General features: G+C 45.6%; 1 long non-coding RNA gene across 7 annotated transcripts in view; it reads left to right on the plus strand.

The window, feature by feature from the left end:
* LOC134910709 (uncharacterized) overlaps nucleotides 1–26,231 on the plus strand; it is a 323,989-nt gene that overhangs the window by 35,774 nt on the left and 261,984 nt on the right. For 5 of the 7 annotated variants that reach the window (XR_010176274.1, XR_010176276.1, XR_010176269.1 and 2 more), the window contains exon 2: nucleotides 3,263–3,336. The exons of 1 other annotated variant lie outside the window; for it this stretch is intronic. This is a non-coding gene — a long non-coding RNA (uncharacterized LOC134910709). Of the gene's footprint in view, nucleotides 1–3,262; nucleotides 3,337–7,733; nucleotides 7,839–26,231 lie in introns of all 7 variants that reach the window. One more of the 7 variants, XR_010176266.1, reaches the window with a different exon arrangement.

The raw sequence follows: 26,231 nt of genomic DNA on the forward strand, positions 1-26,231 counted from the left end.
GGTCATAGGGGGAGGAGCCAGTGCACACCACCTGACCTAGTAAAGCTTTACTTTTTTGTGCCCTGTCTCCTGCGGAGCCGCTATTCCCCATGGTCCTTTCAGGAACCCCAGCATCCACTACGGACTCCGAGAAATAGAATTATCGGTAAGTAAATTCTTATTTTTAAATAGCTAAAACTCATTGATATCTGGGCTCCATAGTGAATAGGTGGAGACAAAGGGCCTAATTCAGGCCTGATCGCAAAAGCAAAATCTTTTTATAATGGGCAAAACCATGTGCACTGCAGGTGGGGCACGGCATGTATTCAGTGATCACCTACTGCTTTGCAGAGCAAAGCAGCGGGTAATCAAAGCCTCCCCCAACTGCCCTCCCGCCCGTGGGACACTGCGACCAGTGGGAGGGACAGCGGGACAGTGTCCGAATAGCGGGACTGTCCCGCTGAAATCGGGACAGTTGGGAGGTATGTTAGGGGACTAGCATGAGCCGCGAAGAGTACCAGTGTTAATTGGTATACAGCTGATCAACATAAGGAGTGCAACATTGCAGACTGGCCAGCAGATTTGTAGCTAGGGGTGGAATTCAGTTGTTTGAAAAGTCAGTTGGGTGTCTGTTTTTTCCTATTAAATAGACAGGAGAAAACAGACACCCAACCGACTTTACAAACATTTAAATCCCCCCCTAGGAATCTGAGCGCCTCTAGCAAAGTAAAGGACTGGCACGCTACCCCTACCCATATTTTCGGTAGAATTAAACTCTGCAAAACACTACTGCACAGGTTATTCTGCTGAAACTGTTACACTGCCTGTCAAAGTTAATATTGACAGTATAATTATTCAGATAATATTACCAGGATCGGGATCCCAGGATTCTAGCCCCAAAATGCCGTTTGGAGCCTCCAATCCTGGGATTCACGGGATTAGATTGAGCATGTGCAGTGAGGGAGGGTGGGTGCAAGTAATACTACTTACTGTTAGGCGGGCTGCAGCCATGGACATACGCTGAACGCGTCGGCGGCCTTTCAAATGTAGCACCAGCCAATCAGCTGGTGGACCGGCAGCCAATCAGGGAAGCGGCAGCAGCAGCGGCCCCTGATTGGCTGCCGGACTGCCCGTTCTGACTGGCTGGCGGCCAACGCTACAATTTGAAAGGTCGCCGGCACGTTCAGCATGTGTCCATGGCTGCTGCCTGCCTAACAGTAAGTAGTATTACTTACACCCACCCTCCCTCACTGCACCCTCCCTCACGCACCACTACCTACACCCACCCTCCCGCGCCGCTACCTTCACCCACCCTCCTACACCGCTTCCTACACCCACCCTCCGGCACTGCTCCCTACACTACACCCACCCTCCTGCGCCGCTTCCTACACACACCCTCCAGCGCTGCTCCCTATACAAGACCCAACCTCCAGCTCTGCTCCGTACACTACACCCAACCTCCAGCGCTGCTCCCTACACTACACCCACCCTCCAGCACTGCTTCCTACACTACACCCACCCTCCAGCACTGCTCCCTACACTGCACCTACCCTCCAGCTCTGCTCCCTACACTGCACCCACCCTCCAGCACTGCTCCCTACACTACACCCACCCTCCGGCACTGCTCCCTACACTACACCCACCCTCCGGCACTGCTCCCTACACTACACCCGCCCTCCAGCTCTGCTCCCTACACTACACCCACCCTCCAGTGCTGCTCCCTACACTACACTCACCCTCCAGCTCTGCTCCCTACACTACACCCACCCTCCAGCACTGCTCCCTACACTACACCCACCCTCCAGCTCTGCTCCCTACACTACACCCACCCTCCAGCACTGCTCCCCACACTACACCCACCCTCCAGCTCTGCTCTCTACACTACACCCACCCTCCAGTGCTGCTCCCTACACTACACCCACCCTCCAGCTCTGCTCCCTACACTACACCCATCCTCCAGCACTGCTCCCTACACTACACCCACCCTCCAGCTCTGCTCCCTACACTACACCCACCCTCCAGCACTGCTCCCCACACTACACCCACTCTCCAGCTCTGCTCCCCACACTACACCCACCCTCCAGCGCTGCTCCCTACACTACACCCACCGTCCAGCGCTGCTCCCTAAACTACACCCACCCTCCAGCTCTGCTCCCTACACTACACCCACCCTCCAGCGCTGCTCCCTACACTACACCCACCCTAGCCGGCCTCTGCACGTGCTGTGGCGCTGGTGCTCCCTCCCGCTGCAGACTTAACTGAGCTGTGTAAGCTGTCCTGCCTGCTGCTGCCCGATTTCAGCTAAGACGGGCAGTGCAAATGCAGAGCCGCTGGCGGGACCCCCTTCCCCACAAACCACCACCAGAGCATTGCAATACAAATGCCCTAGGCACCCGTACCGCTCCTTAGCTCACACGTTACTTTGGTCCTGCCAATGAAAGAGCATTGCCCCACCTCCCACCGTGACCGCAGCATGCTGCATGTTGTCAATCAGGGTGAGTGCTCCTCTCCTCTCAGCGGTAGTCTTCACCCTGTGTACTCTGCCCGTCACTCGCACTTTAGGACTGGCGCATGCGCAGTCCGCATTTACACAAGTACAGGTGAAAAACCGTGAGGACCCGGACAATTTGTGGGGCAGCGGGAGGCTCAGTTAAAAAACAGGAGGGTAGGCAAGTATTGTGTTGGGTGGTTCTAAGTATGGGATAGGGAGGTTTGGAGCTGTGAGGGGAGAGAAAGCAGAAGAGCAGTACCTGTGTGGGAGATGGGGTGCCACAGATGGGAGGGATTTAATAGGCGAGAGAGCAAGTGAAGGAACCTGTGGGGAGTGCCATGGATGGGGGGGTTGGCGCTGTGAGGGTAGATAAAGCAGAAGAACAGTAGCTGCGTGGGGGAGGGGGGTGCTGCAGGTGGGGGGGGTTGTTAAGAGTTGTGAGGTGACAAAGCATGAGAGGGGACCTATGTGTGTTGGGGGGGGGGGGTTGGGGGGTGCCGCGAATCGGAGGGATGAGTTAGGAAGTGTGAGGTGACAGACAGTGCTGCCAAGAGAAATCCTGGGCCCCGGTTACAACAACTTCCCAGGCCCCCCCGGAGTGGGTGTGGCCACAGTATGTATGTAAATATATATATACATATATATATATATATATATATATATATATATCTCAAGTGAAGTGCAAAAAAGAGTGCCTACTAGTGTTTCCTTCAAGGGGTAAGGGTGAAACAAATCACCTTGTGAGACCGAATACAAAAACAATATGCCAATTACTTATCTTCAATTTTAAAGATATTCTTCGTTCAACTGACCCATAGATGTTGGAACCTGCTATCATTGGAAACCATTGAACACTGAGGATCCAGGTAATTATACAAGTTTGTTACATGTAAACTAGTTTTCATGGAGCGGAACTTCAGTGTAGCAGGGTGTCATACGTCTCACCAGCCAGTGATATGAATATATATATGTAAATATGTATGTGTATATATATATATATATATATATATATAGAGAGAGAGAGAGAGAGAGAGAGTCCTCAACAGCGGCACACAGGACACGATCACAGTGACACTTTAATGGATGTCAACGTTACATATGTATCCTGACGAAAAACCATTAAAGGTTTATAACGTTGACATCCATTAAAGTGTCACTGTGATCGTGTCCTGTGTGCCGCTGTTGAGGACTCTATGGCCCTCATTCCGAGTTGATCGCTCGGTATTTTTCATCGCATCGCAGTGAAATTCCGCTTAGTACGCATGCGCAATATTCGCACTGCGACTGCGCCAAGTAATTTTACAATGGAGATAGTATTTTTACTCACGGCTTTTTCATCGCTCCGGCGATCGTAATGTGATTGACAGGAAATGGGTGTTACTGGGCGGAAACAGGCCGTTTTATGGGCGTGCGGGAAAAAACGCTACCGTTTCCGGAAAAAACGCAGGAGTGGCCGGGGAAACGGGGGAGTGTCTGGGCGAACGCTGGGTGTGTTTGTGACGTCAAAACAGGAACGACAAGCACTGAACTGATCGCAGATGCCGAGTAAGTCTGAAGCTACTCTGAAACTGCTAAGTAGTTAGTAATCGCAATATTGCGAATACATCGGTCGCAATTTTAAGAAGCTAAGATTCACTCCCAGTAGGCGGCGGCTTAGCGTGTGTAACTCTGCTAAAATCGCCTTGCGAGCGATCAACTCGGAATGAGGGCCTATATCTCTTGCTGCTATGCAGTTATGAGGGCACCGGACCAAGGCACTCATTCCGAGTTGTTCGCTCGCAAGCTGCTTTTAGCAGCATTACACACGCTAAGCCGCCGCCTACTGGGAGTGAATCTTAGCTTAGCAAAATTGCGAACGAAAGATTCTCAAAATTGCGAATAGAAATTTCTAAGCAGTTTCTGAGTAGCTCGACACTTACTCTGCCACTGCGATCAGTTCAGTCAGTTTCGTTCCAGGTTTGACATCACAAACACACCCAGCGTTCGCCCAGACCCTCCCCCGTTTCTCCAGCCACTCCCGCGTTTTTCCCAGAAACGGCAGCGTTTTTTCACACACTCCCATAAAACGGCCAGTTTCCGCCAAGAACCACCCACTTCCTGTCAATCACACAACGATCACCAGAACGAAGAAAAAACCTCGTAATGCCGTGAGTAAAATACCAAACTTCTTAGCAAATTTACTTGGCGCAGTCGCAGTGCGAACATTGTGCATGCGCAGTTTGCGGAAAACCGCTGCGATGCGATGAAAAAGAACGAGCGAACAACTCGGAATGAGGGCCCAAGTTCTGCTGACTGTTTATCGGAGTGCCGAGTCTCTGTCCGACTATATATATATATATATATATATCTAACACAAATGGTAATGTACGGATGCATATATTATATAATATTTATATAGAATTCATAAATTGTTAGCAGCTGTCTGCAGCACCACAGTGGTGTGTCTGACAGTCACAGTTTTCAGCTCACAGTGCTGCAACCTAACAGGCTAGCTCCCGACGAGATGACCAGCCCTGCTGCGGATTCTTACAACCGAGCTGAGCTGCGCCACTTCTTAAACCCACGGGCCACGCCCAGCCAGCTGTATGCCTAACCTTCACAGTCGCTGCCCGCCACCTGAAGCCTGCTGATTCTGAAGAGGTCGTCCAGAGAAGCGGCTGCAGAGACTGACTTGCGAGATGATGATATCATCTCACAAGATCTTAGCAGTGGTGTGGCGGCTGTAAGTGGCTGTGAGGGACGTCCACGACAAGAGGTACTAAATGGAATCCCAGCATCCTCTACGGACTACGAGAAAAGGATTTACCGGTAGGTAATTAAAATCCTATTTTTTTTTTTTTTTTTACTGTGTATTGACAATATCTCTGTGCCATATTAGTTTGGTAGTTTTAAAATTCAGGCAGGCTGATGTGGCAAAGATACAGTAAGTGTTCTCTTTCAAAAACTTATTCAAAAAAGGTAAACTCATATGATCTAATTTTTATCATTAATCCTCCTCTCATTGCTGCACTACTCTGCAAGTAGTTACACATATAGGAGGTCATTCAGACCCAGCAGCTGTTGCGGTGCGCAGCACAGTTTGCCGGTGGCGGCAAACTGCTCTTGCGCAGCAGCCACATAGCTTCTGCGCAGACTCACACATTGCGGTGGCATCTCCAATGGATGCGACCGCAATGTGATTAACATCGGTGGGCGTTTTTTGGTTGGCAACGCAGGGTTGGGGGGTAGGGGTGCACAGGCGTGGGCCGGGACCATTTTCTGGGCGGCTGCGTGACATCACACGCAGCTGTTCTGAAAAAAAATAGCCGCTGACAGCATAGCCAGGTTACGCTGCCAGGGGTCAACCTTAGATTCGATGCATTTGCAATTAGATTGTGGATGCATTGGGAGGCAGCTTTACACATGCTGGGCGGCCTTTGCCCTTTGATGGGCGACCCCCAGCATGTGCAGAGATGAAAGCAGATCTGGCTGTGTATGCAGCCATCTGCGTTCATCTCTGAATAACCCACAAGGTACTTTGTCAGTCCTTACACATATACACTACTGGTCAAAAGTTTTAGAAATACATCTATTTTCTTCATACAGATGGAGCCGGGCTCATCTGAGGCGGCTCCATCGCAAATGAGCACTCCTGGCATGACTAGGCGATCCGTTCGCCTAGTCACGCCGGGTGTGCACAGAGACGCTCCCATTCAGAGCATCTCTGTCAAGTGAATGGGGCGCGTCTCCATCACTGGTGCACGCGCTCAGCCGGAGACAGAGACGCCGAGTCCTAGGCACACCTAGGCACAGACGGAGCCACAACTCTACTCTCTGGCGGCAGTGTGTCTCAAATGAGGCGCTGGTTCGTAAGCCAATCAAAATGCGTGGTCCGGAAGCCAATCAGCAGCCGCAACTGCCGGTCCGCAAGATCTGATTGGCTAACAAACCGACGCCTTATTTGAGAGACACGCTGCCGCCATCGTAGAGTGGAGACCAGACTGAGAGCTGAGGGGCAGGAGAGGTGCACGTTGCGCTCTCCTCCCCTGACACACAGCAGCATCAGTGAGCAGGGGGAGGAGAATGTGTGTACCTGGCACTGGGGGGGGGAGACATGTGTGTACCTGGCACTGTGTGGGTATATCTGGCACTAGGGGGGCACATGTGTATCTGGCACTATGGGGACATGGTGTATGCCTGGTACTGGGGGGCATATGTGTATCTGACACTTTGGGGACATGTGTATACTTGGTACTGTGGGGGCATATGTCTATCTGGCACTGTTGGGACATATGTATACCTGGCACTGTGGGGGCATATGTGTATCTGGCACTTTGGGGACATGTGTATACCTGGTACTGTGGGGGCATATGTCTATCTGGCACTGGGGAAGCATAGGTGTATCTGGTACTGTGGGGACATATCTGGCACTGTGGGGGCATATGTGTATCTGGCACTTTGGGGACATGTGTATACCTGGCACTGTGGGGGCATATGTCTATCTAGCACTGGGGGGGACATATGTGAATATGGCAGTGTGGGGACACGTGTATACCTGGCACTGTGGGGGCATATCTGGCACTGTCAGGGCATATGTCTATCTGGCACTGGGGTGGCATATGTATTTCTGGCACTGTGGGGACATGTGTATACCTGGCACTGTGGGGGCATATGTCTATCTGGCACTATTAGGAGCATATGTGTATCTGGCACTGCACTACTGGGGGCATATGTGTATCTGGCACTGTGGGGGCATATGTGTATCTGGCACTGTGGGGGTATATTTGTATCTGGAACTGTGGCAGCATATTTGTATCTGGCACTTTAGGGAGGCATCTGTGTACCTGGCACTGTGGGGTCATATGTGTATCTGGCACTGGGGGGGGGGGGGGGGGCGTATTTGAATCTGGCACTGTGGGGGCATATCTGGCACTATGGGATCATATGTGTATCTGGCACTGTGGGGACATATCTGGCACTGCATTACTAGGGGCATATGTGTATCTGGCACTATTTGGGCATATGTGTATCATGCCACCATTTTCATTGACCATGCCGCGTGTGTCATGTGGCCACACCGATTTTTGATGTGCGCACCTTAGGCACGCACACACAGTACCACTAAGAATTTTTTAATACTTGCACCACTGATTCAGGTCCAGTGAATAACCTGAAATGTCACAAAAGTAAGCAATAAACTGTTAGAGGTTAAAAAAAATGTTTAGGTTAGTAAATACTGAAAAATAATGCAAGTTTAGAACTATAAATAAACACTTTGTTTCAGGAAATGCGTAATGGCTTAAGATCTTACAGCTGTTCTGCAGCAAGGAAATAAAGGCTTGTCTGTGCTATGAAGCACTTCCACTGGATATCTGAACACTTGAAGAAGGTCTTTTGGACAGATGAGTCAAAACTTAAATCTTTGGTTTGGTTTTTGTACTACATCGGGTAGCCGAATAGTTTCTCATTGAGTGGGGTTAATTTACTAAGCAGCAGTGTATTTAAGCCCAAAACTGATATGCTTTTAATAGCAAAATACCACATGCTTTGCTATTAAAAGTATTGCCCTTTTAAATTTCAGGCTTAAACATGCCGGGAAGTAGTGGCTATTACAAGCTGTAATAAAAACCTTGTGACACCAACTGTCGAATATGGAGACGGAAGCATTATGGTCAGTCCCATAACATTGGAGCTATGTGCTCTCTGCTGCCCAAGCCCTCAGCCTCCAACTCCCCTGCTGCCCAATCCCTCTGAGTGCTCTACCGTAGTCATCCTTAACCAGCGCCCCAAATGCTGGCATAACAATTTTTCACATATATTGACTGAAGATAAACACACTCAAGTTAAACAAACCATTGGCCTAATTCAGAGATGTATTTTAACCCGATAGTTTACGTACATCTGCAATGTTCACAGATCCATGTTTACGCAGGCTGTGACAGGTGTTGCCTAAGCTGCAGCATGATTGACATGGGGCAGTAATTTGGGGGCGGGGAAGAGGCAGCGATGACCAGCGTTTCACAAAACATTGCCCTTCATGAGTAACCTGAGGTTTACTCAGATAACCAGTGTTCACGCAGAGTGATCTGATGCTGCATCTTCGGATTCAGCAGCAGATCAGAGAAGCCAGCAGGAGGTGTCTATTTACACAAGATGACTCCTACGTCAGTAGTATATTTGTATGCAGCAGCTGTGTAAATCTTTAAAATCTGAATCAAACCCTATAGATGCATGGTTTTTGCCAAGGCCTACAGTATATTTATTTTGCTAACACATTAGTAAAATAACCTGGGACTCTTTCTTGTGTTTTCACTCTTTTCTACCTACACCATAGTGTTTCTTTTAACCAAATTCAGACAGACAGCATAACTACTACTACTTTTCAATAATCCCAATCAGATGATCTGAAGAATGGTGTGTATTATGCAATAGAGGAAACTGGTAAAACTGTAAAAATAAATGATGCAATACAATTACAATTAGGGAGGCCAATCCCGGGCCGTTTTTTCAATCCCGGGATTCGGGATTGAAAAACGGTCAATCCCGGGATTCCCGGGATCCCGGGATTGCAGTAGGGACCAGTGAAAGATGTAGGGAGCAGCGCTGGAGGGAGGGTGTAGGTAGCGGTGCGGGAGGTAGGGAGGGGGTAGGTAGCGGTGCGGGAGGTAGGGAGGGGGTAGGCATAGGTGTGCGCAGACACTGACAGGCGGGTGCCGCTCCGGACTCCCCCCCCCCCCCCCTCCACGGCACGGCATTATAGTGTTCTCTCACCTCCCCTGTCCTGGATATAGACTGCTCACCTGGGCGGCCCAGGTAAGCAGTCTATGTCCAGGACAGGGGAGGTGATAGAACACTGTAGTGCCGTGGAGGGGGGGGGGGGAGTCCGGAGCAGTGTCTGCGCACACCTATGGGGGTAGGTAGCAGGGCGGGAGGGTGGGTGTAGGTAGTGGTGCAGGAGGGTTGGTACTGGTAGCGGCGCGGGAGGGAGGCTGTAAGTAATACCACTTACTATTAGGCGGGCGGCCGCCATGGACACACTGAACGTGGCGGCATTTCAAATGAAGCGCCGGCCGCCAGCCAACCAGAGCTGGCGGACCGGCAGCCAATCAGGGAAGCTGCCGCAGCAGTCGCTCCTGATTGGCTGCTGCTGCTGCGGCAGCTTCTCTGATTGGCTGCCGGTCCTCCAGCTCTGATTGGCTGGCGGCCGGCACTTCATTTGAATTGCCGCTGCATTCAGCATGTCCATGGCTGCTGCTGCCGCCTGATAGTAAGTGTTATTACTTACACCCACCCGCCCTCCCGCGCCGCTTCCAACCCTTCCGCACATGCGCACTGTAATCCCTTGAATCCCGGGATTGGAGGCTCCAATCCCGGGATTCAAATCCCGGCATTTTTGGGCCCAAATCCCGGGATTCCACCGATCCCGTTCCCGGGATTGGCCTCCCTAATTACAATATGCAAAGATATGATGCAATGCAAACAGAACATGCAAGATGCAGAAACATAAACAAACTACTATATGTAGACAACATAAAATGACATATGCAGAGTATTGGTTACAGTGTAAAACAATACAGCTACCATACATAACTGACATCATATGGCAGATTTAAGGGTCAGTGTCTGTTACCATCTGATTCTTTTTTTTGCGTAAACTGTTTTTATTGCAACAAAAGATAAACAGGTTGAACAACAAATTTCTAACAATAGAAGACAGGGTCCTTGCAAATCATAGCAATAAATCACAATGTAGTCTTCTAACATACAGAAAGAAGAAAAAAAAGGCATCGTCCATTTTCAGTTTCAAACAAACATATAGAAGTAGCCACATGGTAAAACAGTGTAAAAGGAGGAGTTAAAGAGAAAGAAAAGAAAGAAGAATAAACAGATAGAAAGGAGGGGGGAGAAAGGGTAGCGATGAAAGGATTAAAAATAGGAGAAATTGTCTAAATTGTTTAGATGGGTCTCATAAAATATTAGGAGAAGGGTACAACAGTCAGGTGGTCTGAAATATGCAAAAAAGCTTTCAGGAGCAGTAGTAGAACAGAGTCTATATAGACATGTAAGCCCTATATACAGATGACTCCTTAAAACCATACCAGGGAAACAAAATGGCCGTAAATTCAACGGATCTTCCTAATGAGAAAGAAATAAGCTCCTCCATATCTAGAAAGTAATCAATCCTATTAAACCATTGTTTGATCGAAGGAGGTGAGGGTGATCTCCATAGAGTCGGTATAACGGCCTTAGCTGCATTATTAAGATGTCTCAGTAGTGAGCCCTTATAGGTGTGTGAACCCACAGGAGTAAGGTTGAGAAGCCAGAACTCCGGGTCTTTAGGGACTATATCACCCAATATCAATTCTGAGCATTTAAAAACTTCCCTCCAAAAGGAAATTATAAGAGGGCAATCCCACCATATATGCAGAAAACTTCCTGGGGCTCTCTTACACCGCCAACAAAGGTTCGAAAGAGCAGGAAACATCTTATTAAGCGCCAACGGAGTCCTGTACCATCTATACATGAGTTTATAAAGAGTCTCCATTGTCGATAGACATAAAGAGCTAGCCTGGGTATTGCAAAATACTTATTCCCAATTAGATTGTAATGCTAACTTCGGCATAACCTTCTCCCAGGTACTCAGGAAAGTAGGGGGCTGTGGGAAGAGGTCCTCCATGATAATCACATATATCTGGGATATGGTGTGTGTGGGAGTCTGAGGGGAAACGCACATTTTTTCAAAAGCGGTAAGATCTCTAGTTATATCAGAGAAATTCTTGGAGGATGTTAAAAAATGGTGAACCTGGAGAAATTTCCAAAAATCGGGATTCGGTATAGTCCAAAGAGATTAAATATCTGAAAATGAACGCACCCTGCCCGAACTCACCAGCTCTCCGACTCTGAAAAGCCCCGCCCCTTCCCATGAGGTGAAGGCCGTTCCATGTAGATCTGGAACAAATTCAGAGTTAGAGAGAAAAGACGTCAAAGGTGACCATTTGGAAGATATTTGACCTCTCATCCTAAGTGTGTTCCACAATTTAAGCGTTGGGGAGACTGTGGGGTGGGAAACCTTCGGGAGGTTGGGAAGCCACGGTGTGATTTCAATGTAGTGTGGCAGGCAACCCTCCTCCAGGAGCACCCACTGCTTACAGTCTTTTTCCCGTGTCCATTCCAGGACTCTATTCAATTGTACTGCATGGTAATAACTGGGGATGTGTGGAAGTTGTTGTCCCCCCTGATGTTTCCTCCGAAATAATGTGTCGTGTTTGAATCTAGGTGTGTTGCTGCCCCAAACAATAGCTCGTATAAGATTCTGAATGTCCCGAAACCATTGGGGAGGAATGTGTATGGGGAGAGTTTGGAGAAAAAACAATATCCTAGGTAGGGCATTCATTTTGACTACATTAATTCTACCAAACCAAGATAGTCGTAACTTCCTCCATTTTTGGAAATCTATGCGGAGCGTTTTCAACAAGGGGCCAAAATTTAGGGAGAATAATTTAGACAGGTCGTTAGAGAGTAAAACCCCTAAGTACTTCAACTTATGGTCATGCCAGGTGAAAGGGAAGGAGCACTTCAAACCCGTAATCACCGTAGGAGAAGTAGTCAAGTTCAGTGCAATAGATTTGGAGTAATTAATCTTGAAATTGGAAAGAGCTCCGAATTTATCAAATTCCGACATCAGGTTAGGGAGTGAGGTGATCGGGTTCGAAATTAGAGCCAGTAAATCATCCGCATATAGGGCCAATTTGTATTTATTCCCTCTCACCAGCAGACCAGAAATATTTTGATTAGCCCTTATACTTCTAGCTAAGGCTTCCATACACAGAACAAAAAGTAATGGGGATAGTGGACAGCCCTGTCGTGTGCCATTTGAAATAGTGAAGGAGTCTGATAAGGAGCCATTAATTTTGATTCTGGCGGAAGGGGTAGCGTAGAGAGACAAGATTCTATGGAGACATGCGTTGCCTAGTCCCATATGTCTCAAAATACCAAACAAGAAATCCCAGTCCACCCTATCAAATGCCTTTTCAGCATCAGTCGATAATAGGATCGAGGGGGACGTGGAATGGTTGGCATAGTGAATCATACTAAGTACCTTGGACGTGTTATCTCTAGCCTCGCAACCCAAGACAAAACCCACCTAGTCTCCATGAATTAAGTCCGGTAACAAAAGCTTAAAACGGTTTGCAACTAATTTAGTAAAAAGCTTTATATCTATATTCAGCAACGAAATCGTCCGGTAACTAGTACAGAGACTGGGGATCTTTACCTTCTTTAGGTAAAACTGTGACATGTGCTTCGAGGGATTAGGGGGAGAAATGTGACGTATCAGAGATGGTGTTGAAGGCTCTCGTAAGAAGAGGAGTTAGCTTCTCTTTGAAAGCCTTGTAATAAGCAATAGTAAACCCATCGGGGCCTGGGCTTTTGCCATTAGGCGAGGAATCAATAGCTTTCATGACCTCCTCGGCAGAGAAGGGGGCATCTAAATCATCTGCATCTGCTTTGGACAATGTTGGGAAGTTTAGGGATCTCAAATAGGAAGATATATCTGCTTGATGGGATAACCTATCCGCCCGCCCAGTCGGCCCTGAAAGATTATATAAGGTGGAATAATAATCCTGAAAGGTTTTAGCAATTCTATCAGTCTTGTGTTGGGGACGGCCCATGTCATCCTTGATCAAGTGAATAAAGCTAAGTGCGCGTTGCTCTCGAAGAGCTTTGGCTAGTAATTTCCCCGGTTTGTTGCCCCATTGGTAGTATCTGCTTCGGCACTTCCTGTAAGATTATTTAACCCTGTCAGAGAGCAATTTATTCAGGGCGGCCCGAGCGATCTCAAGATCAGAATAATGTTGGGGGGCTTGGGAATTCTTATGGAGGAGTTCTAGAGATTTAATCTTAGATAATAGGTCATCCTGTAGTTTTTCCCTCTGTTTTTTACGAACTGAGCCCAATTGGATACACATTCCCCTCAGGATGCATTTATGTGCCTCCCATACAGAGATTTTAGAAATGTCTTCTGTATCGTTAGTGCTAATGTAGGAGTCTAAGGCCGATTCAAGTTGCGAGTGGCAAACCACGTCTTGCAACAAAGTATCATTAAAGCGCCATGACCATTGGCGCCGTGTATTAGGTAGAAGGCGAATAGAAAGATTAATCGGAGCATGGTCAGACCAAACAATTTGCCCTATCGAGAAGTCATAAATCTAGTGTAAATGTCGATGGCTTAGAAATAGATAGTCGATTCTAGAATATGTTTGATGGGGATGTGAAAAAAAGAAAAATCTGCTTCAGAAGGGTGTGTCAGTCTCCATGAGTCGATTAGCTGGTGGTCAAGCAGTGTGCGTCGCACCCTCCTATACTCCTTCTCCGGCCGAAAGGCAGTCTTCTTAGAGGTATCATGGAGGGGGTCGAGAGTCCAATTTAAATCACCCCCCATCACCACTACCCCCTCAAGGAGAGGTTCAGCAGTTTCCAAAACTGAAGATAAAAAGGAAGGCTGCTTAGAATTGGGAGCATAGACATTTAAAAAGGAAAAACGTTGGCCATGGATATCACATTTGACCAGCAGCCCTCTACCCTCAATCAGTCTATGGGAGGAAACATTAAGGACGGGTAGGTGACGGGCCAATAGAATGGCTACACCCCGTGTCTTCCCGGAAGGATTGTTAGCCATAAAAACATGAGGGTAATAGTGGCATTTAAGTGGCGGAACGTTGCCAATCTTGAAGTGTGTTTCCTGAAGAAGGGCAACGTCCACCCTCTCGTCTCTAAGCCATTTGAGGAGTTTGGATCTCTTTTCAGGGATATTCAGGCCTTTTACGTTAAGGGTAGTTACATGTAGATCATCTGGACCCATTGTGACTAAAGCTGCACTAAATTAGCAAGAAACATCTCTACCACTGAATTATAGAGGGGAGAAAGAGGAACACTCGGAAAGAACAGTAGCTTGAAAAGGAAATCATGAAAAGTAGAAGAAGAGACTGCAATATGGAAAGATACATTGCAAAGAGCATCAATAAAAAATGAAGTGATTATCAATGAAAGAAAGAGAACTGCTGCAAAGGGGATGGAAGCGGGAGCCCGCCGTCTCCCAACCCAGGAGGATAGGGGATGCAGCATAGTGGGGGTCCTAGGACGGCGACAACCCACAGTTCAAAAAAAAATTACTCTATGATAAAATTTACCTAGGAATAATAATGAGCATCATATGAAATACAAAAATGAGGAATCTAGATATTGCGAAGAAACGTAACCGAAAGCATATAAGACGCCATTCGGATACGTTTCAACCACAACGCAACAATTATAGCAAAAAACCACCTAACTAAAGGAACCTAAGCATAACAGATCACACATTTTAGAAGCATGGATTAGCATGTAAATAAGGAGCAACACATGTGTCCGTAGATACAGAAACTATCACAGCAATACAGGCCGAACAACCCGATCATGGAGGCATCGAAGATTGAGATCTTGTAGGAGGGGTCCCCCGTCCTCGTGGGGAACTCACTTGTTGCCACATGTCATCTGGAGGAGTCAGGGTCGGAATAATAGGTTGATGATGGTAAGAGTCCCAATCAGGCAACAGGATTGGTGGAATGCCTAGAGTTGTGAGAAAGGGCGGTAGATCGGGCGGTTTGGAGAGCACCGCTACCTTACCGTTATGGGAAGCCTGAAGAGAAAAAGGGAAGCCCCATCTATATTTCAGTTCGATTTTCCGAAGGGAGTCAGTAAGGGGTTTCAAGGCTCTGCGCTGTTGTAGGGTTGACCACGCCAGGTCAGGGAATAATTGAATCTTGTCGCCTTGGAAGTCAATGTTATCTAGTTGACGGGCCTTTCTCAGTATCTCCTCCTTTTGAGCATAATAATGGAGCCTACAGATCACATCCCTTGGCCTGTCTGATGGTATGCCTCGAGGCCGAAGAGCGCGATGCGCTCTATCGAACATTATGTCTCCATTCGGATCCAAGTCAATAAGCTCTCCAAATATCGTTGTCAGCACGTTAGTCAGATCAGCTTATTGGACACTTTACGGGAGTCCCCTGACCCGGATATTGTTCTGCCTCCCACGGTTATCCATATCTTCAACACGGGATTTAAGGAAGGCAATATCACTCCTCTGAAGGGAAATCACCTCTTGAAAATTAGTTAAAGAAGCAAAGCTAGATGTCTCATGTCTTTCCAAGACGTCGACGCGGGTCGCGATCTGCGATAAATCTTGTTGCAACTCAGTCACCTCTCGTTTGATGGTAGACAGTAAGCGAGTCTCTAATGCCGAGAAATCTTGCTTCGTGGGAAGTGATTTGACATAGGAAAGAATCTCGCTGATATCAGTTTTCAAGGAGGCGGACAATGGTGGTTGTGGGGTCTGAGGAGCCGACATGTCCTCCACCGGCGTTCCGAGAATTGGGGAGTCAGGGACAACTAGAGTGGAGGCCGGGCCTGTTATGGGTGCCGTTAAGAACTGACGTAGATCTGAGGAACGGCGGGCTGTAGAGTTTGGAGTCTCGTCTGGCTTGGTCTTGGCCTTATTTTTCTTCGTGCCTCTCACCATGAGATCGGTTTAGTAAAAAAGGTGGTATAATGGGTCACTTTTACATATCCCAGGTAGCAAAAAAATGTGTGGATCGTTGCCGTGCAGTAGCCCCCCACGTGGCTTTAAGGAAACATCAGGCCAGCAGCATCATCTTTCAAGCAACTACCGATGTCTTCACATGCTTATGCGCGGAGCTGCAGTTTGCGTCTGCAGCGAACCTCACACAGATAAAAACAAATAAAAATTGTAAGATATATCAGCAAGATGGCTGACTCCAGCCGGAGGCGGCAGGAAATATGTTGTAATAAGAAAGCAGATATACCAACAGCCGCGTAGGGGTCGAGCCCCGTTCTCCAATTAAATTGCGCTGCTACAGGCCATCCGGCCGATAATGAGTGGTCAAGGAGTCGGGGAGGCAACTGCCAACATCAGGAGCCGGCTTGAATACTGCAGCCCCTCAAATGTACTCAATAGAAATGAGGCTGTAGACCACTTGGGGCAGCAGAGGTCAGCAGCTATGCAGGGGCTCCAGGGTGTGAGGTTAATAATAAAAAGGTGGCTGATATGCTGTTTCCCAGCCTGTACACACAGCTCTGCAGTGTCTATTTGTTCCGGCGCTGAGTATCTGCAGGCAGCGTGTCATTAGGTGCCGGGCGCGGGCACGAGCTCCGAGCCCGAAGCAAGGCCTCCTTCTCAAATAGCCGCCGGGCGCCGCTCAGCTCCGTCGTACCTCTAGCGGCTCCGGCTGGCCGGGATCAAAGCGCGAACGGAGGTCTCCAGGAGCCGCCGCACTCAGCACTCAGCAGACGCTCCGTCACAGGAGGTAGGAGGGGGGATCCGCGGTGCCGCTCCAATGGTCCTGAAAGGCCCTCCGGTCTGGGGGGAAAATAGAGGTCCCGGTCTGGGAGGTGCCCGCAGGCCGCAATCCGCGGGAGCTCCAAAAGGTGCTCCCCGATTCCGCGGCACTTGCAGGGGCGCTTCAGGGGAGTCGGTAGGGACCTGGGATCAATGTAGCTGGAAGCAGGGGCAATAAATGGCTATATAGCTGGGTTTATAAGCCTTCCAGCTGCAGGAGCCCATACGATGCACGTCTGCTGCCTTCAGCATCCAGGCCACGCCCCCCTACCATCTGATTCTATGGTGCGAGTGGGCATATGTATAATGTCTGGCTGGGACCATGAGGGAAGTATGAAAATGAATGCCTTCAGTGAATTACCCAGAATACTCCTAGTGGGAGGCATGAGTCTTTCGGAATATGCACAGGCGTGAAAAGAATTAAAGATAATAGGTTTTAACCAACCGAATACAACACGTAAAGGATCGGCTGGAGGTGCACCAGAGAGAGCAGGGTACAGTATATTGAGAAAGGGCTCAGACGACTTCTAGTGAGTTTTGACAAAGAAGGCTCTCTATGAGGTGCACTCTGTTATAGATATATGTGTTTAAATTCAAATTTAACTTTTAATAATTTTCCCTTAAAAAAGGTTTAAGCATGACAAAATAGGTATTGTCTGCTTGGAAAAATCAATGCCTGCTGCTAGTGCTGGAAGCCATTTTCTGGCACCATCCAAAAACTTGCCACTTCTCACACGATGATGCGCCTGCCCACAAGTCAAGGAATGGTGGATTTTCTGGCCCATGAATGCTTCTAGGAGCTTGGTCATCTGCTGTGCAGTCCAGACATGGCCCTCTACAATTTCTTCATATTCTCCCAAATCAAGCACAAGATGCGTGGGATTCATTTTGAGTTCCCGGAAGCTGCCGTGGAGATTTTCATTCAGCATGTAGAAGACATACAGTACCTGCTTCAGACTGGTCCAGCTGCTTCACCAAGTGGTTTGAGTGCATGCAACTTTACATAGACTCCTCTGCCAAATACTTTGAAAAATATAATGTTCACTTTGTAAATATAAAACTTTTTGTGCATCCGGAAGCTTATAACACAACCGTACATCTATTCCTATGTCACAAGATAATGACATGGGCAATCTGTAAACACAAAACTAGATATAACCAGTTTGTTTCCAGGTATTTACCAGAGGGCAAAGACCAAGTACAGTATCTGACAGTGTAAGGGATAATGAACAGCTCTGTGGGAAGAGGTCAGGGCTTCAGCTCACAAACAAAACAATATACATTTGACTGATTATAATTTGTAACTGAAAGATACACATCATGTGAAAATACCTTTCTGTCCTCTATGAACATAAATATATTTCTCTTATTGTACACAAATACACAAATATATACTACAATCAACTATAGTTATTTTCACTTTCAAATCCTGGTAACTAGAGATGTTCGTGGAGCGTTGTGTTTTGGTTTTAATTTTGGTTCTAATTTCATCAATGGGGTAAATGTACTAAGGGGGAGGTTTTTTTCTAGAACTGGTGATGTTGCCCATAGCAACCAATCGTATTCTATCTATTATCTTCTAGAAGCAGCTAGATAAATGTTAAATAGAATCTGATTGGTTGCTATGAATGACATCACCAGTTCTAAAAAAAGTACTCCCAACTTAGTAAATTAACCCTATAGTGTTTTGGTTTTGATTTAGCAAAACCACCCTCAAGTGTTTTGATTCAGATTTCGGTGCGGTTTAAAATCAATACAAAAAAAAAAAAAAAGATAATCAGTGATAAAAATCCATAAAAACAGCTAAAACCATGTAATTTTTGCAATCCAAAACCAAAAATTCAGACTTAAAATCCAAATTACGAAGCATGTAAAAACTCTAACCAAGACTTAGTTTGCATCAGATCTCCCCTACGGATGCAGACTGGGTTTTTGTCCGGTTTTAAGCACAAAATTTGGGTGGATTCGCATTTCTGGAGAACTGAAATCCTTATCTCTACTGGTAACATTTCTCCTCTTTCCTGTTGATGCATCACAACTGGCAGCAAATTCACAATTTTACAATAATTTAGATATATTTAAAATGGGATGGGAGCTGACATGCCTTCAGCATATGTCTGCTATATAGACCTGATTTCTGTGTTTCATGCCTTCAGCATATACACCTTTCTTCTGTTTACAGTCATTTATGGTATCAGCCCAATCTAGTGGTCAGCACAGAAGTACTGTAGCTCAACTCTTACCCTCACAGCCCACCATAGCAGGTTCTCAGGGTATTCTGGGCAGTTTAACAAAGGGTTGGGGAGACTACTAGTAAGTCTTGACAAAGAAGGTTCTCTTTGTGGTGCACTCTTTTATAGTTATACTGTATGTGTTTAAATTAAAATGTAACCTTTAATAATTATCCCTTAAAAAGGGTTTGGGCATGACAAAATAGGTATTGTCTGCCTGGAAAATAGGGGCTCAGTTAAAATTAGTGTTGGGGAGTCATTCCCGCATTTTGTAATTTCTGGCACAATGCCAGGTGTCCCAGATGCTATTGTTACTATACGTAGTGGTATAGCATGCATCTTGGCCCACTATTCTACATTGTAGGTTTTTGTGTTCAGGGGCAGTCAAAGTGATAACACTTTGTTATAAGTACAAGTATAAAGTATCCAGAGTTTTTAGTTCTCAGCGATACTTCATATGGCGTAATATCATTTACCCCAAAATAAATTAAATAGTGTTTGTAGTCAGCTAATTGCAGCTAAATGCCTTGAACACCCAAAGATAGCTAATTTATTGAGGGATTGAGGGATCCCTAGGAACTATAAAGTAAGAAACGTGACACTTTCCTTTTTTCAAGAAAAGCATGAAATATTAAAAAGTAATATGTAGGCTTTAATACGTGGTAGTATCTATGTGAATCCAAATACCAGTTATTTACTGAAAAAATGAGTCCTGTGAGGTAATCGGTAGACACTTTTCAAAAAAGGGCAGACAAGTGGTCCTAAGTAAGACAAACTGAAAACTGAGAAGGCAATATATATGTGTGTACTTTCTAGGTACAATAATTCATAGTTACTGCTACCCTGCTGTGGTTTAGGCTAATAGCCACTGTAACTTAGTTTTGAAATAAAGTATCAAAATATCAGTAGGAAAAACAAGGTAAGCATATATCATTGCTAGCATATATTATTGCAACAGAGCTTTTATACCGTTTTGTAATTACTATCCATTAGGTATTTATATAGTTAGATTCCCAATTCAAGTCACATACATCTAAAGAGTATAAGCTTAAACACAGTTGTTCATTCCATTCATGTATATATTGGAACAGGATCAGCCTTTTTTTGTATAAGTTTATAAATAACTGACAGTATATTACTTGAAAATGTACAGTCTCAGTGTATATACATGGAGGTCCCATTCTGCTGTTACCCCATGTGCTTTGTGGGCAGTAAAGGGGTACAATAGGAGTGGGGAAATCCTCCACACACTGAAATGGAAGAGACAGAAAATTAACAGTGGCTTCTGCTGTTCCCTGAGTCTGCTGTCCCTCTGATATAATTTTACATTGCAGCGAGAGTGGATAGTGTTTGGGGATGAGAGAGCTGCCTGGAAATACCTGTTGCACCAGGAAAGTCTGTGGAGAGCAGTGTCAGTGAGTTCCAGAGTGTCTGTATGAAGCTGCTTGCTGCTGGGTGCTGGATCACATGAGCGCTCCATAGACTCGGAATTAACACCCTTCTATCCAGATGACATACGTTTCACAGAGGCTCCGATGTGTACAAGCAGTACTGTGAAACGTACGTCAAACCTCAATAAAGTAGCTATCTTTAGGTATTCAAGGCATTTAGCCACAATTAGCTGACTACAAACACTATTCAATTTATTTTGGGGTAAATGATATTACGCCATATGAAGTATCGCTGAGAACTAAAAACTCTGGATACTTTATACTTGTACTTATAACAAAGTGTTATCACTTTGTCTGCCCCTGAACACAAAAACCTCCAATGTAGAATAATGGGCCAAGATGCACGCTATACCACTACATATAGTAACAATAGCATCTGGGACACCTGGCATTGTGCCAGAAATGACAAAATGCAGGAATAACTCCCCAACCATAATTTTAATTGAGCCCCTATTTTCCAGGCAGACAATACCTATTTTGTCATGCTTAAACCTTTTTTAAGGGAAAATTATTAAAAGTTACATTTTAATTTAAACACATATAACTATAAAAGAGTGCACCACAAAGAGAACCTTCTTTGGCAAGACTCACTAGTAGTCTCCCCAACCCTTTGTTAAATTGCCCAGAATACCCTGAAAACCTGCTATGGAGGGCTGTGAGGGTCACAGTTATGCTACAGTACTTCTCTGCTGACCACTAGATTGGGCTGATACTATAAATGACTGTAAACAGAAGAAAGGTGTATATGCTGAAGGCATGAATCAGAAATAAGGTCTATATAGCAGACATATGCTGAAGGCTCCCATCCCATTTTAACCTTTGTTAAATTGCCCAGAATACCCAGAGAACCTGCTATGGTGGGCTGTGAGGGTCACAGTTGAGCTACAGTACTTCTGTGCTGACCACTAGATTGGGCTGATACCATAAATGACTGTAAACAGAAGAAAGGTGTATATGCTGAAGGCATGAAACACAGAAATCAGGTCTATATAGCAGACATATGCTGAAGGCATGTCAGCTCCCATTCCATTTTAAATATAACTAAATTATTGTAAAATTGTGAATTTGCTGCCAGTTGTGATGCATCAACAGGAAAGAGGAGAAATGTTACCAGTAGAGATGAGGATTTTGGTTCTCCAGAAATGCGAATCCACCCAAATTTTGTGATTAAAACCGGAAAAAAAAAAACAGTCTGCATATGTAGGGGAGATCTGATGCAAACTAAGTCTTGGTTAGAATTTTTACATGCTTCGTAATTTGGATTTTAAGTCTGAATTTTGGGTTTTGGATTGTAAAAATTACATAGTTTTAGCTGTTTTTATAGATTTTTATCACTGATTATCATTTTTTATTGATTTTAAACCGCACCGAAATCTGAATCAAAACACTTGAGGGTGGTTTTGCAAAACCAAAACACTAGAGGGTTAATTTACTAAGGTGGGAGTTTTTTTTAGAACTGGTGATGTTGTTCATAGCAACCAATCAGATTCTATTTAACATTTATCTAGCTGCTTCTAGGAGATAATATATAGAATAGGATTGGTTGCTATGGGCAACATCACCAGTTCTAAAAACTCCCACCTTGATACATTTACCCCATTGATGAAATTAGAACCAAAACTAAAACCAAAACACAACAGTCCACGAACATCTCTAATTACTAGGATTTATGTATTTTGCAAGTGAAAATAACTATAGTTGATTGTAGTATATATTTATGTATTTGTGTATAATAACATAAATATATTTATATTCATACAGGACAGACATGTATTTTTACATGATGTGTATCTTTCAGTTACAAATTACAATCTGTAAAATGTATATTATTTTGTTTGTGAGCTGAAGCCCTGACCTCTTCCCACAAAGCTGCTCATTGGGGGTAATTCAGACCTGATCGTTGCAGCAAATTTGTTAGCAGTTGGGCAAAACCATGTGCACTGCAGGGGGGCAGATATAACATGTGCAGAGAGAGTTAGATTTGGGTAGGGTGTGTTCAAACTGAATTCTAAATTGCAGTGTAAAAATAAAGCAGCCAGTTTTTATCCTACAGAGAAACAAAATGACCCACCCAAATCTAACTCTCTCTGCAAATGTTATATCTGCCTCCCCTGCAGTGCACATGGTTTTGCCCATCTGCTAACAAATTTGCTGTGCGATCAACTCTGAATTACCTCCATTATCCCTTACACTGCCAGATACTGTACTTGGTCTTTGTCCTCTGGTAAATACTTGGAAACAAACTGGACATATCTAATTCTAATGTAGACCTGGAACAAACTCAGAGTTAGAGAGAAAAGACGTCAAAGGTGACCATTTGGAAGATTGTTAGGGTCTCCTGCCCTGTGCTGCCACGTCGTCATGGCAACCGGGAGACAAGTGCTAGTGGAGTAACCTGAGCGCAGCTGATACTCCGGTTCGGGTCTTTTGCTGTGCCGTGGTTATAGGCTCTGTGCACGGCAGGGGATCCGGTGCTGGTTTTTGTGCTCACAGTCTGTGAGGTCTGAGTGGGGCGTGGACAGCACCTGCTTTATAAGGCCTCTTTTCAGGGTAAGCAGATGCTGCTGAATCTCTGTTGGTTAGTCAGTTCATGAAAGTTAGCCAGTACTGTGTAGCTTTGTATTTGTTTGTTGCTTACTGCAAATAGGCCTGGGGATTTGGTATTACACTCTGCCAATCCAGACCTAGCAGTAAGACTGGAGTCAGTCGTTTAGCTTGCTGGGGTTCTGTTATTACTCTGTGAACTTAGCAAGTTTGCGGCTGTATTCTAACACTTGCCTGTCTAATCCTGTCTCACTGTGCTAGGTGTCAGGGGTCAGTTTAGTGGCAGTAAGCTTAAACCTGTGCACTGCAAGTGAGAATCAGGATTGTGGAGGCTCTCCTTGTGTCTATCATTCCATCTCTGACCAAGGAGTTTACTGCCACACCCGTTGGTAACCCTTTAGGGTTTTGCTGTTGCCCTTAGCAACAGCATTTCGGGTTCTCTACGTATTAAAACACAACATCTTGCTTTTTACATCTGAGCAGTTCTAATACAAGGGAGATACCCAGTTCCTTAGCCTCTGGGCTTCTCTGTTCACTGTGTGTGTATTTTGTTACCCTATCACCTTCTGTGTACGTTATGTCATATTCCCCAGTTTGTCTGTGAGTCCATTTGTTTTGCATAACAGTTCAAACACCAGTACATTCCTGCAGACACTGGAGTGCATAACAGTTCTGACACTAGTACTTTCCTGCAGGCACTGGTGTGCATAACAAAGATATTTGACATCTCATCCTAAGTGTGTTCCACAATTTAAGCGTTGGGGAGACTGTGGGGTGGGAAACCTTCGGGAGGTTGGGAAGCTACGGTGTGATATCAGTATAGTGTGGCAGGCAACCCTCCTCCAGGAGCACCCACTGCTTACAGTCTTTTGCCCGTGTCCATTCCAGGACTCTATTCAATTGTACTGCATGGTAATAACTGGGGATGTGTGGAAGTTGTTGTCCCCCCTGATGTTTCCTCCAAAATAATGTGTCGTGTTTGAATCTAGGTGTGTTGCTGCCCCAAACAAAAGCTCGTATAAGATTCTGAATGTCCCGAAACCATTGGGGAGGAATGTGTATGGGGAGAGTTTGGAGAAAAAACAATATCCTAGGTAGGGCATTCATTTTGACTACATTAATTCTACCAAACCAAGATAGTCGTAACTTCCTCCATTTTTGGAAATCTATGCGGAGCGTTTTCAACAAGGGGCCAAAATTTAGGGAGAATAATTTAGACAGGTCGTTAGAGAGTAAAACCCCTAAGTACTTCAACTTATGGTCATGCCAGGTGAAGGGGAAGGAGCACTTCAAACCCGTAATCACCGTAGGAGAAGTAGTCAAGTTCAGTGCAATAGATTTGGAGTAATTAATCTTGAAATTGGAAAGAGCTCCGAACTTATCAAATTCCAACATCAGGTTAGGGAGTGAGGTGATCGGGTTCGAAATTAGAGCCAGTAAATCATCCGCATATAGGGCCAATTTGTATTCATTCCCTCTCACCAGCAGACCAGAAATATTTTGATTAGCCCTTATACGTCTAGCTAAGGCTTCCATACACAGAACAAAAAGTAATGGGGATAGTGGACAGCCCTGTCGTGTGCCATTTGAAATAGTGAAGGAGTCTGATAAGGAGCCATTAATTTTGATTCTGGTGGAAGGGGTAGCGTAGAGAGACAAGATTCTATGGAGACATGAGTTGCCTTGTCCCATATGTCTCAAAATACCAAACAAGAAATCCCAGTCCACCCTATCGAATGCCTTTTCAGCATCAGTCGATAATAGGATCGAGGGGGACGTGGATTGGTTGGCATAGTGAATCATACTAAGTACCTTGGACGTGTTATCTCTAGCCTCGCAACCCAAGACAAAACCCGCCTGGTCTCCATGAATTAAGTCCGGTAACAAAAGCTTAAAATGGTTTGCAACTAATTTAGCAAAAAGTTTTATATCTATATTCAGTAATTTCCCCGGTTTGTTTCCCCATTGGTAGTAACTGCTTCGGCACTTCCTGTAAGATTATTTAACCCTGTCAGAGAGCAATTTATTCAGGGCGGCCCGAGCGATCTCAAGATCAGAATAATGTTGGGGGGCTTGGGAATTCTTATGGAGGAGTTCTAGAGATTTAATCTTAGATAATAAGTCATCCCGTAGTTTTTCCCTCTGTTTTTTACGAACTGAGCCTAATTGGATACACATCCCCCTCAGGACACATTTATGTGCCTCCCATACAGAGATTTTAGAAATGTCTTCTGTATCGTTAGTGCTAATGTAGGAGTCTTAGGCCGATTAAAGTTGCGAGTGGTAAACCACATCTTGCAACAAAGTATCATTAAAGCGCATGACCATTGGCACCGTGTATTAGGTAGAAGACGAATAGAAAGATTAACCGGAGCATGGTCAGACCAAACAATTTGCCCTATCGAGGAGTCAGAAATCAAGTGTAAATGTCGATGGCTTAGAAATAGATAGTCGATTCTGGAATATGTTTGATAGGGATGTGAATAAAAAGAAAAATCTGCTTCAGAAGGGTGTGTCAGTCTCCATGAGTCGATTAGCTGGTGGTCAAGCAGTGTGCGTCGCACCCTCCTATACTCCTTCTCCGGCCGAAAGGCAGTCTTCTTAGAGGTATCATGGAGGGGGTCGAGAGTCCAATTTAAATCACCCCCCATCACCACTACCCCCTCAAGGAGAGGTTCAGCAGTTTCCAAAACTGAAGATAAAAAGGAAAGCTGCTTAGAATTGGGAGCATAGACATTTAAAAAGGAAAAACGTTGGCCATGGATATCACATTTAACCAGCAGCCCTCTACCCTCAATCAGTCTATGGGAGGAAACATTAAGGACGGGTAGGTGACGGGCCAATAGAATGGCTACACCCCGTGTCTTCCCGGAAGGATTGTTAGCCATAAAAACATGAGGGTAATAGTGGCATTTAAGTGGCGGGACGTTGCCAATCTTGAAGTGTGTTTCCTGAAGAAGGGCAACGTCCACCCTCTCGTCTCTAAGCCATTTGAGGAGTTTGGATCTCTTTTCAGGGATATTCAGGCCTTTTACGTTAAGGGTAGTTACATGTAGATCATCTGGACCCATTGTGCCTAAAGCTGCACTAAATTAGCAAGAAACATCTCTACCACTGAATTATAGAGGGGAGAAAGAGGAACACTCGGAAAGAACAGTAGC

The sequence above is a fragment of the Pseudophryne corroboree genome, chromosome 1, assembly GCF_028390025.1.
Source record: "Pseudophryne corroboree isolate aPseCor3 chromosome 1, aPseCor3.hap2, whole genome shotgun sequence".
Classification (NCBI taxonomy): domain Eukaryota; kingdom Metazoa; phylum Chordata; class Amphibia; order Anura; family Myobatrachidae; genus Pseudophryne; species Pseudophryne corroboree.